Here is an 8,345-nt window from a genome sequence, read left to right as displayed (position 1 = left end):
ATGAAATGTGAATTTTGGTGCTGAAGATAGGGAGGTTCAGCTCAGGATTTGAAGGGGATGAGTGAGACCTTCCTCTCCTTTCCCCTGCCCTGGCTGTCCGGGTTTTGGGGAGCTGCTCTGCCCCGGGGCAGTGATGTGGGATAAGAGCGGGCTGGAGCTGAGACTTGCATGAAATCTTTGTTAGAACCCTGCGGCGTTTCATGCTGGTTCTGATTTTTGGGAGCTCTCCTTGCTTGTGCAGTGCAGTAACTGTCCCCAAAAAAGGTGGAAAAAGTTGTAAATCTTCCCCAGGGCTCCCTCTTGCTACCTGTCTTCTGCCTCCAGGAGTACGAGAGCAGGGAGGGCTGCAGGAGGGGCAGCTCCTAGTCTTTCTATTGGAACGTGCTTCCCAAGGCAAATTTGGAGATTGTACCCCCAAGGAGGGAGAACAGAGCAGGCCTGCCTTAAGTGTGAGAGCAACGTACGCCGTTCTGGTGTACGGCATCAATTAATTACTCTGGGGTGCTATGGCTTGCGTGGGAGGAGGAGGAGAGCAAGATGTCCTTCACAAAACAGGGAAGTCAAAAGCTGCTGCCTGTCTGGGTGGGTCTTACTGCGCTTTATACAATTATTTTCTTTTCCAAGGCTTTAAGCTGTAAGAAACTTAATTTTTCTGGTTTGTAAACTAGCCACCTTATTTTTCAGTTTATAATCTCCTCTTGGTCGCACTGGAACCCTGCGGGCTGTGTGTTTCCCAACCAGAAAACGTTTGCAGGGATCTTGGGAATCAGAAAGTTTTGGGTTTGGGATCAGGCAAAAGAATTGAGGGATTGAGTTTAGAAGACTTTGCTTCCATAGGGAAACAAAGCTGGAAAGCGCTTTCAAACTGCATGCCAGCTTCTGCCGGTCCCTTGAGCTGGGTAAAAGACTTGTGTGAGATCAGAGTTGACTTTTGCATAGCAGTGTCTTACCGGCTATCAGTTCTCTTCCTTGGGCCTTCCCAAGACTTTTGCTTCCACTTTTCTAATTAGTGATTAATGCAGGAAGTTAAGGTGGCGGGGAGGGAAAAAAATGAACTGCTGTGGAAAAGCGGGAAATTTCTACGTGAAAACCCTTGCAAGTGAAACGCGGGGTCTGATCCTCAGCGTGGACTTTAGAGAAACTTGGTTGTGCTGAAACACTGCAGAAGGGAGAGTCTGCCTCTGTCCTCTGGCACAGCGTGGCCTGGGTTTTCCCAAGTCACGTTTCTCTTCGCTGTGCTTCCTGACTTTCTTCTTCCTCCACGCTGGAGCAATTATCACATTTGCTCTCGCTCACAAGTGAGACGCAAAGAATGCGGCTGGCAGAAAATCTGACCCCTTCATTGTTCGGGGAAAAATGAGCTGGAGGCTGTAAATGCACCGAATGTCAGGGAAGGCAAACTATGAGAGGAGGGGGACTTTTCACAATTCTCACTTTGTCAGGTTGCATTAGACCCTATAAAGGAAGCTAAAGCAAATCTAAAAGGCTGTATAATCTTGTAATTGAAATAGAGAAGAGGAAGGGGAAAAGGAAAAAAAAAAAGGCCGCTCTACGGGGGTACTGAGGAGAAAAGCTATTTCAGACATTTCATAAATGCCTTATCTGGGTCTTCATCAGGACTAGTGCGTACGTTGACGGAAATGAGGAGTGGAATAAAGGTGCAGGGTGAAATTTGCTCCATTCGAGGTAGCAGCAAAACTCAACCCCCCCCCCCTTTAAATACGCAGGAGATGAGACAGAGGCTCAAAGCCAAATAGTTCCTTGGCGTGCTGGGGTGGCGTTTAGCTCGTGAAGCTGGAAGCCTGGTGGACAGCATTTTTAATAAGCTTGTCAAATTAGAGGACAGTGATTTTACTGCAGAAAAATGGAGTGTCTGCACTAAGGACAGAGGGGAGAAAAGGTCTGGCCTCAGCAGTGTGCAGGATCTTACGAAAGGATCTGACAGGTAGAAAAAATTAAGAGACAGGATGCTGCTACGTGGGGTAAAATATAAAACAGATTCACTAAAAGTAGATTGTGCCAGACTGATCAGATCTCTTGCTTTCTGATAGCAGGGTTTTTTTTCAGTCAAAGGCAACCTAATCTAATTGAATTTCAGGAAAGCAATTGATCGGTGCCACGCAGAAAATGAATAATCCAAAGGAGGAAGCTGGGGATTAGCGGAAGAGCTGTAAAGTGTGGAGGAGTGGGGTAAGGAGGAGCCTGCAGCAGGCCCTGCAAGACAGGGAGCAGCGAGGAAAGACCTCATTCGGGGGCCGTCTTTCTAAATATTGTTTGAAACGGAAGGGAATACACGGAATTACATTCGCTGTTGGGAATTCGGTCAGCCTCAACAGTGTCGAATATTTTAATGTTCTGACAAGTAACAATTAGGATCAACTTCTAACAGGACAAGGTCAGGGGATTGGAGGGGGTAGCAACAGGAATTTCTGCTCTGACCTGGGAATAAGACAGGGGAAGAAAGGGCTAGGTGAATTAGTCAGCTTTAGAATAATTATCTGACTGATGCAGCTGTAAGAAAGGAAAAAATAAATAACTACAGAATGTAGTAGCGAAGGCATTTCCAGAAAATAGAGGGAATTTTCAGCATTGTGGGTATCATTATACAAAGAACTAGCGAGCCCCTCACCATCAGCTACATGCTCTGGGATGAATTCATGCTGGGAAGGAACGGAGGAAAAGCATTAAAATGATGTGGGAGTACAGAGTCTCTTCCCACAGTAAACTAATGGTGTTTGGTTTGTTCAGCTCGGGAAAACACAAACTGACGGGTCCTACAGTTGCTGTCCGCACGCTTGTTGTGGTACAGGACAATACAAAAGATGGAGAGGAGCATTTTAGGCTAAAGAATAATATGGGATGAAAGAAAAAAAAAAAAAAAACAACCAGAAACTGGCATGTATAAACATTGAAATAATTAAAAACCTTGAGAATCTTTCCATTAACGGTGGGGACAAAAGATCAAAATGGATTGACTACAAAGTTTGATGTTCAGGAAGATTATGGTATGAAATGTTCCTGACCCAGTAGAACGTCTTTCAGCCAATGGTCTATGCAAAGAATACAGACACCAGTTAAAACCCTTTCCTCTCTTATCCTGTTTTTCCTCCTCTAGATGATAGGAGTTTTTTAGGCCACTTCACTATAAGCTGAGAATGAAATTCTTTGTCTAATGCAGAAAAGTTCAGCTGATCACATTTCCAGGTGGAGGTTTCTGGAAAGCCACCTCTTTTAAGAAACTAGATTATTAGGCAAGTCAGCGTCACTTCTGTTAGGAGAAAATGCGAAATAGGTCGTCTTCAACCTGTTTCCTCAAACCGTCAAACTTTCCAAATTACACCTCTCTCCCTGCAAACACTGCCCGGAAAAAAAAAAATCCTAATTCAAACTTTAAACCGTCACGCTTCTACACTTACCATTGCTTAGAGCATGGTGCAGATAAACCGGGAGGTGACCAGCAGAAGGAGGGAGGTGATTGTCCCCCTGTACTCAGCACTGGTGAGGCCACACCTTGAGAATTGTGTCCAGTTCTGGGCACCTCAATACGAGAGAGATACCGAGGTGCTGGAGCGAGTGCAGAGGAGGGCAACGAAGCTGGTGAAGGGCCTGGAGAATAAATCTGATGAGGAGCGATTGAAGGAGCTGGGACTGTTTAGTTTGAGGAAGAGGAGGCTGAGGGGAGACCTCATCACTCTCTACAACTACTTGAAAGGACATTGTAGAGAGGTTGGTGCTGGTCTCTTCTCACAGGTCATTAGCGATAGAACAAGAGGGAATGGGTTCAAGCTGCAGCAGGGTAGGTTTAGGCTGGACATTAGGAAAAAATTCTTCACAGAAAGAGTGGTCAGACACTGGAATAGGCTGCCCAGGGAGGTGGTGGAGTCACCATCCCTGGATGTGTTTAAGACTCGTTTAGATGTGGTGTTAAGGGATATGGTGTAAGGGAGAACTTTGTAGAGTGGGGTTGATGGTTGGACTCGATGATGCCAAGGGTCTTTTCCAACCTAAATGATTCTATGATTCTAGCAAGATTTAGCCCCACTGGCATAAAAGCAGCAAATGTAAGAGGAAAACATGGGAACAGAGAAAGGATGATGCAACATGTAGCCATCTGGAGCAGTATGCTGCTTCAGGTATCGGCACTGCTGGGTTTATGAATTGCCTTTTAGTCTGCTCTCTGCACACAGACGGTCTCATCTTACCCTAGTGCCAATGGTTTGCTCTTATTTACCACATCTTTTATTTACTCCAGTTTGCTACTCTTCTTCCTCTAGTGTGCTTTAGCATGGGAAAAGCAGCTGGGCAGCCTTCCAGACCATTCTTTGAGATGATACAAAACATAATTGGGACCAATGTACTCTGTTCTGTGTGTGCAAACACACACGCGTATATGTATGTGTGCTTATGTGTATGCATGTGCATGCACACACGTGTATGTGCTCACTAGAAGTCAAAAGAGGAACTAGGTAAGGGCAACCGCTAAATTTTAAAAAGGCAGAAAAGATGAAGTGCTTTTAGAAATAGAAAATCCTACTTCAAAATGGCATAAAGCAAAGAATAAATAGGTAAGATATAAAGAAAGATTAGCACTTGGATAGACAGCAGATCTCAGAACAAAGCTGTTCCAATTTAAGTAAAGCCTATGTGACTTTGTTGTGTAGACAGGACCTCAGCACGAACCCCTACTTGTCCACCCCCGAAAACCTGTGTGGGGGAGAGCTGTATGCTTAAGATGCACCACCAGTCCCGGGGATCCCCACACGGTGGTACACGTACCACTGCAGTATGCAATGTATTTCCAAATAGTAAGCATAAAAAACCTGAAAAACAAACCTCCAAAAATACACCATCAAAACTTGTCACACCTGCCTTATCTCTGGAAGTGATAGGCAGGAGCCAGCTAGATCCCTCCTTCTGTACACAGAGCTAGGAGCTGCTGCACATGATTAAGGGGGGGCGGGGGACACCAGGGAAGGGACTGTGGACAGCATGGAAGGAACTTCTGCTGATGCCACCAGTGCATTTCTCCCTCTATACGAAACCTGGGAACTCCAGTCGTAGGTGACCGGCCAGCTGTTGTCCTAGGGTGGTAAAACAGGAGTTTTCAGCAAAAACCCTGAAAGGAGAGGGTTTGAGTGCCTGCCGAAACTCAGCAGTAGCTGAGAAATGCAGCTTCTGAACAAGCTGTAAGGCCGGTGATATCTTTCTTTTCTGCAAGGAGGTGGCTCCTGACTGCCATCAGATTTGGAATGAGTAGGAGCTGAGAGCAAGGGGCTGCTCCTCTGGGAGATGCTCCGGGCTGCTGTGGCTCCCCAAGCACGAGCAACGTGCTGTTCATAAACCTGCTGCTGCCCTGCTTCGGCGCTCCGCTGGATGCCGTTCCCCGCTGCACGAGACCAGCCAATGTGTGACCTAAAGGAATCGTATAGGGGTTTTTTTGTTATTCTAAGAGATACACCCACGCTTCCTCATGCAAAGCCCTAGCTAAGGAAAGCTTAAAGATGTTAAAACTTAAGATATTCTCTGTGCGGAACAAAATCAAACCAACCCGAACTAAGGCTGAAATAATCTCAAAAGACCATAAAAGAACATTATTGTCTTTTCAAAAAACCTCACAGATTAGAAGCTGTCAAAATTCTTTACTTTGAGGGTGACAGAGCCCAGCTGCCCAGAGAGTCTGTGGAGTCTCCTTCTCTGGAGGTATTAAAAATTTGCCTGGATGTGTTCCTGTCCAGCCTGCCCTAGGTGACCCTGCTCTGGCAGGGGGCTTGGACTGGATGATCTCCAAAGGTCCCTTCCAACCCCTACCATTGTGTGATTCTGTGAAAATAAAGCAGAGAGTTCATAAAAAAAGGAAGTTTGCATGTATCACAAGCAAGTGAGCCCATGGCCCGTCTAATTACTCATCCACCCATACCTGGAGGATATCTGAAAAGCTACCTTTGCTGGCAGTCAGAAATCACCTTAATCATCCATCCTGCATGGTCAGAAGCCTTTCACAGACCAGCGGTGAGTGGACGCCAGGGTCTGGCCAGCCCTTCAGGGACCGCCACATGAAGTGAGTAGGTAGGTGAGTACGTGCAGCAACATGCGGCTGGTGGAGGAATCAGTCCTTTCTTGTTCAGTACATCCAGGCCCGAAGTTCACTTTATGAATAACTTGAAAAAGCAGTTGAGTGTTCAGTCTTCATGACCCAGAGCAATGGGTCAAGAAGGTCTTCTTGGAGTTTTATTGTTCTCAGGGTGGTACAGGGGAAAATATGGTTGTTTTGGATCTACATTACCAGCCTTTTATGCAAACTGAAAATGTGGCTTTATTATTATTGCTATTAATGTAATACTGGGGGAAAAGACAGTTTGAAAATGTTGGTTGAGTCTGCTCTTCCTGCTCAAATACTGCTGTTAATGTTTGATAGCAGCCGCCTGAAAACAGAAGCCTTTGAACTGTTTATTGTTCTTGGGAGGTGGTTTGTCTTTTTTGTTATAAACTGGAGCCTAGCTGCAAGTTTCTTGGGCACGGCATAAATGATTAGAGCCCTGTTCAAAAGTGTTGTTGGTTTTAAGGATTCTTTTCGGATGTTACCATTTCTACTTTCAAACAAACCCCCTACTGCCGAAGCACAGCTACGGGTGCGTGCACAGCTCCAAGGAGTGGTTGTGTGGTTACTCCACACTAAGGATTAGTCACACATTAACCACAGCTGTAAAAACATGTCTATGGGAAAATCACATCCAAACACTGAGGGCCTTTGAGTCTGCTGCTTGTTACCGAGGAGGTGGGTTTCTGTTCCATTTTTCTTCAGCGTTGTGCAAGGTACAGCTAGCCTGTTTACTTTGCTATCATGATGCACCATAGCTTTTCCTCCCCCAACCTTCTACCTCCCCAACTTTCATGAATGACCAGGGTCTACTGAGGTCTTCCAGGCAGAGCTGAGTCAGCCAAGGTTTCTAAACCAGCAGGTCTTGGCGAGGTGGGGGCACTCACGCTGTTACAGTGTTTAGCCACGCTATTTCATTGATACCTGAGGCAAAGGAGGTGGTGCCAAATGATGACTTAGGGCTCAGTGATTATAACAACTTTAGGGCCGTGAGGAGCAAGGACACCCTTGCTCATTGCCAAGATGACAACTAAAGGCTGTAGCAAGTTCTCTTGCTTTTCACTCAATAGAAAACCACCATCCGTTCCTGTCGTTCTTCTCTCTACATGTCCTTAACATCTCATTCTGCGTAGGCCTTCAGCAAAGTATGGATCCTGCACTCCATTTCCAAGTCCTCCTCTCCAGATCTTCTCTGAGGTAGTAAAGCCAAAGAGCTTAGAGGGGAAGGAAAGAAGACAGCATCCCCCCTAGGAACGTGTGACTTGGTAGGGACGCTCTGCATCGAGCTTCGGCCTCTGGCAGCTGCTGGTGCTGCAGTCCACATTTCAGGGCTTCCAGAAGAGGGTCCCAGATCATCATCAACCAACCATGGATTCTGTTATTCCCCCATTGCTGCTGAATTCCCTTGAAAGAATGACAAACCTTCTTAATGTGAATATTTCTGGGAGGGGGGGGTGGACAGAAGGCAGTGCAAATGAGAGATACACAAATAGGAATGCTTTCTCCAAAGCTGTTTTGGGCAAAGGAAGAAAAGCAGCACTCATGAAGAACATGTAATTACCATGTCCTCTGCCCCACCCTTGCCTTCTCAAGAGAAAATTCTCTCTTTATACATTAGCCTGGCTTCTGAATTTACTGATTTGCTCCAGGCCTGTGTCACATGGCCTATTGCAAGTCAGCAACCAACAAAGTCTCTTTCATATAAATAAGCGAGGCTTCTTTAGACTCAAGCTGCTTTTTGAGTACATCGAGGAGAACTGAGCATTGGGAGGAAGGCAGCGCAGCTTTCTGGTATTGCTGGAAGTGATGTGCCAGTATCTGGGGGCTGAAGGTGGGAATCTTCAGCCAGCTTCTGCGGTTCCATTTGGCTTTCTGAAGCCACATCCTCGCTCTGGCTCCTGCCTGGAAAAGGCAATTTAGGCTGGGGTAGGAACCTGGGTATTACCGTAATGTGAGAAGCTGAATTGCTCTGAGAAAGTCCATGTTTTCTGTGCACTGAGTTCATTTCCCTTCTCACCAAGCACCACTGCCTCTAATGCCTGCTCCAGCTTGTTTTTCTTTACCCCAGTGGCACGTGTTTCAGATCATCCTTCCCCTCCCCTACCTGCAGTGAGTAATAGAAGGTTGCCCCAGGCTCCTCACGTTTTCTTTGCATGGGGCAGCAAAACCTCCAACTTTGCTTTGAGCAAGGAACCATTGCTATTTATCTAGAAAACCCCTTAGAGGGGTTTCTTCCCTTAGGGAAAAA

Source organism: Larus michahellis, chromosome 3 (genome assembly GCF_964199755.1).
Source record: "Larus michahellis chromosome 3, bLarMic1.1, whole genome shotgun sequence".
NCBI classification, from domain to species: Eukaryota; Metazoa; Chordata; class Aves; order Charadriiformes; family Laridae; genus Larus; species Larus michahellis.
This window is presented reverse-complemented; position numbering follows the sequence as displayed.